This window comes from Phasianus colchicus, chromosome 4 (assembly GCF_987193195.1).
Source record: "Phasianus colchicus chromosome 4, bPhaCol1.hap1.1, whole genome shotgun sequence".
Classification (NCBI taxonomy): domain Eukaryota; kingdom Metazoa; phylum Chordata; class Aves; order Galliformes; family Phasianidae; genus Phasianus; species Phasianus colchicus.
In genome coordinates, this window is record NC_143439.1 from 63,086,495 (window position 1) to 63,094,249 (window position 7,755).

The window sequence follows — 7,755 nt, forward strand, 5'->3', positions numbered from 1 at the left end:
ATTGCTCCATTTGCTTTTTCATGTTAAACAACAGCAGAAATTCATATGATAATACTACTGGCATAAAACCTATAAAGATATTTTCTCAAGTCTTCCCTTTTATGGAAAACCCCTTCTTCTCAAAAACAGTGATATACAGGAGTTTCAGCTTTGGAAACTTGCATGCACAGTCTGTGATAACGATGGTGGTACCACCTACATGGGTTTGTCAGGGCCAACAGACTGGGTTCAGCTCTGGTTTGTGAGGAGTTCCTTGTGAGGAGGAATGACCTGGAAAGGACAATATCCAGTTACAGCCTAGGGCAGCTCAAGACAAGGATGAACAGGAGCTACCGTTGATGAAACTGAACACAAAAGAAACAGCAGTTATTTCAGTGAGTTTTTCCTCAATGCAGTGATACCAAAGAAAACCATGGAAAATGTCCCAGCATCATAAAGTTGTCATGGTCCCTTTGCTTTACTGTCTGTCAAAGAGCGTCCCAATTAATAGTGATCACTGGAGGACTCTCAGAGGATGCTCCCCTTACTCAGAGTCACATACTATGGATATTTACATTGATATGGGGTTCTGAGCATTTGCCAGTATTTTTCAGTCTCAGGGTTTGAGGAAATGCCAAGCCTGTTTTGTCATAAATCAACTCCACAACTCAAGGTAGGTTATGGAAAAATTCCAAAATCAGAACAAAACAATATAACACAAAAGGAATTATAAAGACACAGGCATGCAGCACTGAGAGAACATAAATCTGAAAATTTAGATCAAGTTTGAAGGATTTTCTTGCCTCGGCAGTTCAGCTAATAAGCTGAAAGTTTTCTCAGAGTCCTCCCAGCTGATTATTTCTCAAGCGACTCAAACATAGTCTTTATGAAGGGATTCCACAGGAATTTTTTGAATTTTTACTGTTGAAGACACTACTTTTTCTTCCCACTTTGCCAGCCATTGCACTTGGCCCTAGAGTAAGAAGATGTAAACAAATAAGGTAACTTCACCACATTGTTTGTCCAAACTACTCCCCAGGTGATTATAGTGAAATCCCCTGCCTAAGTAGCCCTAACAAAACCACCTTTAAAATGAATGAAGTATTTTATCCTTGAACTTCTGAGAAGGATTAAGCTTGATAGTCATATTTTAATATGAAGAAGCATAATGGCTTTATACCAGTAATACAGAGATCTCTGCTAATTAATATTTTTTCTCTAGTTTTCTGAACAGAGTATACACTTACTGAACAATGCCAGTCATATAATCACAGATACAGAAGTAGAGAATTTGCATTAATATTTCCCATCCATGGAGTGATTCCTGAGAAGCTTTGATAACCTCAGCACTCCTGCCTGATTTATTGGAGTGGATTGTCCTTGGAACCCTTTGTTCTGATATGAAGTGAAATCCCAATGAGGAGACTTTATTTAAGGATGAAGATCCCTGATTAATTAATATAAAAAGGAAATTGTGATGGTATGAATATTTAAAATGTATCTGTAAAAGAACAAAAACTGGACATGTTTTCCTCAAAACTTTCTCTCTCCATGGATAATGACATCTCTTTTATGTGCTGGTATATAAAGGGACTTGACTTTAGTAGATCACAGTATATCATGATACAATATTGTACATTCTGAGAATTCAAGGTTATTTAGAATTTACATTTCCAATGTAAGCAACTTGGTAATGCATTAAGGAAAAGCCAGAGTGCTGTTTTCTTCAGAAGTTTTCCACCTATCCTCAGTGATACTGCTGCAGGCAGAATGTCTAGCATTCTGACACCTTTTCCAATTTTTCCAAATACTTCTTGTTGATTAATTCATCTTATATAATCAAAAAATGTCATGCTCCTTAGGTGCTTTGCCAGTGCTCTTCTTTACGAGTGCTGTATTTGCAACATTCTTCATTTTGATAAATGGTTGTTCACATAAATGTTCTTCAAGCACAGAAAAGAGTTTGAAAAATCATCTTATTAGGCAAATAGCAACTCTGACCACTTCTTCTGAGTCACTGAGTCATAGAATCATAGAATCATTAGGGTTGGAAAGACCACTAAGATCACTAATCCAACCAATAAAAAGTCCACTGTCAAGAAAGTACCCAATTTCCCAGTTGGTGTGCCATGTTAAAGAACGCAGTGATGGGCATATTTAGTCTTCTGCCAATCAATGGACTAGAGCTACTCTGCATTTATGGAACTACAAAGTTGATCGAAACCAGGCCCTATCCTCTATTCATACATCATGTATTCTCCAGCATTGCCACAGGTCTAAACCAAGCTTTATTTTACCTCTACTATGCTAATCATTTCAGTATTTTATGTTAATAAGCAGTAAGCAGAGTTTGTTCTGCCCTTTTTCCTGAATCCCAAAGCTAAGTTTCTGGGCAAGGCAAGTTCCAGAGGATTTTTGTTTCAAGTTAAGAAGCAAAAACTACTATGCAAATGAGAATGGCAAGGACAAAACCTTCATAAATCAAGACAGACAGAATCTTGAGCTTCAGAATCATGTCAGGATGAGTTATTGCATTTATCTTACAGTGATGTCTGCTGAGTACTAACAGACAACAGTACAAGCCTGCTAAAAATGAGACCATTAAAATGGACCCCTCCCAAAGTGCTGCTCTCCATGATCCCTCTTTCTGCCTCTCAAGTTTTGTAATGCTCACATTTATTAACTTAAGAGGATATAGAAATAAAATAACATTCAGCTATGAAAGCAACAATGAAAATAATGACATTGCTTGAAAATGCACCATCATTTTGTGGTAGAAATGGCTCAGGTAAAATACAATGATTCAGATAATCACTAATTTAAAGTTCAATGAATAAACAGAAGGTATTTCTACCACAGTCATCATTAGGGCTGCAGCAACACAGAGATCAATCACGGGACAGCCCTGCTGTCCTGCTTTCAGGATATTTTATCCTCCATCTGTGAATAAAAGCAAAACATTTCACTGTGCTGCTGCAATCTTCTCCTGAAAGTTTTCATTACCAGGGGAACTGAAGAATCACATGTAACCCAAAGGTGACTTTAAACTCTCGTAGAAAAGGAAGCAGGAGCTGATGTTTTGAGAAGACGTCCTAAAACTGATATGATGGAGTGTCCTCCCTCCAGCCCAGCCCCTTCCCAGTCTGACAAAGACTTTATTCCTGAATCTGGAGACAAAAGACTAAATCTCTGCATCCAAGCTATAAAAATGAAAAGGTAAAAAATGTCTGACAAAGGTGCATTAGACTTGCCTTCTTCCAGAAAACATACTAACAGTGCCCAGCCAATCCATCCTCTGATCTGAGGCACACAAGCACTTTCTGCCTCCATCAGGCTCATTTTAGTCATCTGTATATTCTCTTTCTCCTCCTTCTTCCCAAATGCCGTGAAATTCAGTCTTTGTAAAATTCTGTCCAATTACAGTATATAAATACAAAGAGTGACATATGAATTCTTTAAAAAAAAACAACACCTTGAAATGTCAGCCACTTTTCTACTTCAGTTGCTATGAGAATATCAAAACATCATCCTCTAGTCCATTCTCATGGCCAAGACACCACATTTAATGAAACATGCTGTTTGTTTCTTAAAACTCAGCAGCACTAAATACTTTTTTATCCATCTAATAAAGCTCTGACAATTGCTGAGTGATGTAGCTAAAGTGGAGAGAACGTGGAGAGACACAAAAAAGGAGCAAATAAAGGATGTCTTCTGAGCTATGATTCTGCCTCCTTAGGAGAGAGTGCTACTCATGAATATGATTCCCTCTAAATTCCAGCTGTCACAGAACCATCAATGTCTTCATGCTGAATACGAATTTCCTGCTCCAGCACTCACTCAGCTCTATGTGCTGTTCCTGTCAATAAATGGCTGCATAAAACAGCTTCTTTAATACTTGTGAATTAAGTGCTGCATGTGCACTCCAACAGAGAAAATCTGAAATTTGTTACCTTAGCAACAAAAGCATCTTAATTTAATATGTATGTGTGTTTACTTTCACTTATTTCTTCAGAAGTTTCACAAGAATGAAAATATACAAGGAGGTATTCTCAGTTTCTATCCCTGGGATTCCAAATTACATGAATAAAAGTCAGGATATCTAATAATACCATGAGCAGGTCACATTCCTATTCACTTCCAGCTCAATGCAGCAGAATCTTTTCAAAACAAGGCAACAAGAGATGTTATAATTCACAGCCAATTCAAATAGGGTTTGTTTGTCTTTCCATGTGATTCACAGGATTGTTTCAGGTAAAGGTAGTTCTGTGCTGGACAAATCTGCCGTGATTTGTACTGATTATTTGCCCAAAAAATGAGCTAAAATGCCACTTCCATCTGTTCAGTTTTCTAACATCTGTGAAATGAATTTAACAAAAAACTGTGCAAATCAACAATTTTCTTTTGGATCTGGGTTAAGAATAAATTAAGTATGTTAAGGGCTTTATCTCTATCATACAACCCCTGGTTGGTATGATGCTATGTTTCAGTTCTACGAGAAAAACTTCAACCAACACCAATGTTTGCAGTTGCTGCCAAGCAGTGTTGTACAGAGCCAAGGCCATTCACAGAGAATGGCGCAAGGAGCTGGGATGGGGGGGAACAGGATTAGGACAGCTGACTTAAGCTGGCCAAAGGGATGTTCCATTCCGTATGACACCATGAAGAAGGAATTTTGAAGGGGCTAGGAATGCTTTCTTCTGCCACTTGGGGTGCCTAACTGAGTATGGGTCAGGGGGTAGTGAGCAATTTCTTGCGCATCACTCATTATATATATTCATATGTATATATCCATAACTATTATCCTTTTCTCTATCTTAGTAAATAGTTTAATCTCAACCCATGAGTTCTACCTTTTTTTTCCCCAATCCTCTCCCCGGTCCAATTGGAAGGGAAGAGCGAACAAACAACTGTGTGCTGCTCAGTCACTTGCCAGGTTAAACCACAACACTTGGTAGCCTGGAATATCTGATACAACTGAGCAATTTGATGATCATTTCAATGTTCATTTTTGGTTCTACTTTGGAAGGAGGATCTGAAAGGTCTCAGCATGAGTGACCAAGAAGAACATAGACTTTCGGCTTGAGCTACCTGGCAGAGAAAGAAGTGGGGCTCAGACAGAATATTTTTCTTATCAGTGTGTTTTCTTTCAGTGCATAGATAACCAGCTCAAAGCAGCAAGCTGTTCTAGCTCACTTAAACGGAGCTGACAGTGAAAAAAGAGGCACCATTGCTTGGCAGCAGCATTTCAGTCCATGAATGACAGACCTGTGCTGTTCTTCAAGACTGCAGAGTCAGTCACAATGTACAAAAAGCACAGCATCCAGCACACAAATGCATAAACTTGCTCTCATGAGGTCGAATATTATGGCAATGCCTCAAAAGATGGTATTTGTCTTTTCTTTTCCAAAAAGAAATGTAGAAGGTAGCTGGATGTTTATTGGTTGATTGGTGTTTTAGGAGGAAGAAGAGGAGTTGATTAAATACTATCAATTTTTTATAAAAGAAAGCAAATTCCTGCTCAACAGAGCATAAAGATGCACAGCAGGGATGTACTTAAAGTTTCTTGTTCCACACTGCAGGAGGGAAAGTATTGTGAGCAGGAACAGAGGAGGTTCAAATCTTAAACCCAAAATCTCAAGCAGGATCCTTTTTGTGGGAGCACAGCCCAAACTCACAGCCCCCATGCATCCGCTGGCTTCATAAACTGTCCCAGAAAGCTGCACTGTCACTTTGATTAAGTGGGACAAATCTAGCAAAATCCAGAGCAAAGAAACAGCTTTTTCAGCTCCAACAAGAAACAATAGCATCAGCAAGTCCTTAATGCCCCATTGACTTTGCTTCTGCGTGATAGCAGTGCAGATGTTACAGTGAAAAACTGTGAGAGGAGCTCCACAAAATTTCAGGACAGTTCTGCGGAGTGCCATCCTGTTGAAACACATCTGTTCAGCTACAGAGACAAGTTGTGCTAGTTGCAGATTTATATAACTATCTTAAGAAAGTACATTACAGTCTGCACTAGCACAAGTAGGGGGCTAAAAACAATCACACAACAAACTAGCAGCACATTTCAACTCACATTACAAAGAGTAAAGCAGAAGAAGAGGCCGAGACTGCCAAGCAGAGTGCATTTGAAAAAGAGTTTTGCCATGAAGAGTTAAACAAGGCATGGGTTACATAGGCTTTTATTTATTTGAAGCAAAGATTAGAAAAGAAAATCAAAGTTTGAGGTTGTACTCCGTATAAAAAATTCTACTAGGCAAATCAAAAAGCAAAACTTCATATTAGTGCAGATTAAAAACCAGTTGGAATCTATAAAAACAAGTAAAAATCTGACTTAAATTCCCATCATGGGACAAAGGCTTTAGCACTGTGCATTAGTATAACACTAATGGTAATGACAGTGGCATTGTAAGGGTGTTAAATTAACAGCAAATGAATGACTCATGGAATCATAGAATCATATAATCACAGAATGGCTTGAATTGGAAGGGACCATAAATCCCATTCAGTTCCAACCCTTTGCCATGGGCTGGTTGCTCCCCACCAGATCAGGATGACCAGGGCCCCACCTGACCCAGCCTTGACCACTGCCAGGAATGGGGTATTGTACTGAATGTGTTTTTTAGTAATCAGAATACTGTGATGAAAAATATTTGACACAGTGGAAGCTGAAGGAGGGAGCAAAAGTTCTCCTGCTGCAGCCCAAATGACTAAATGGAATGCACAGGAAATATAAAGCAATCCAAAAAGAGATAAAGGACGTTTAATCCTCACACCTAAGGATTATTGAGGACTAAAATGATATCAAGAAGACCAAAGCAGCACTGAGAAGAGCCAATGCACCATATCTTCTCAGCTAGCAGCGGTAATTAAAAGAGACTATATAGTATAACTATATGTGTACCTATGGATAACATACTCCTATATTAACCTATTATTTAATCCTTTCAATTATTTAATCCTTTTAATCCTGAATAGCTTTATTCATAATCAAGCAATCAGTTCTAATCTCTTCTTACTATATACATCATTGGAATTATAAATTAGTGGAAGTGGTGAAAAGTATATGAAGGATCCTTTATAGAAGATATTAAAAAGTAACATCTGAGGAAACCAGTGAATATAAAAGTGGTGTGTCATATGGTTCCAATTATTACAAAGGACACTTGTCTCCTAACAGCTTTTTGAAAAGTAAATGAAAAAGTGGTTCATCTGGAAAATTGAAAGAAATTTATTTCAAAATCAGACTAAACCCATGCAGTTCACTACTATATATATATATTTTAAGTAGTTGAATTTATAGGGCAAAGAAGTATTGGGCTACTACTTCTAGATAAAAAGTGTTCCAGAGCTTCAGACGTAACTAACATTTAGGACTGGAAAAAAACCTTTAATTAAACAATGTCCAGACAGGTTTTCTTGTGCTTTCCTCTAAATGATCTGTCAGCTTGCAGAATAGGAAAGCAGAGTGACAGGTTTCCCCTGAAGTGATGTCTGCTCTTTTTGCTGATTTTCCTAAACCGTGTAATTGGGAAGTGACATAAAAGTCTCTGACATTAGTGACGAAGAAAGTTAGTGAATATTCTACTGCATTTCTTAGTGCTGAATATAGTCTATTAAGGTCCTGGGCATGGTCCTTCATACTAGATTTTTATTGTTGGTTGTTTCCAGAACTGGAATAAACATACTGTTCCTGCACTGGACAGCACCATATCCCTGAAAAATATTGCCCTACACAGTACAAAAGAACAGCTCAGTTCCTCTGCAGTCCTACAT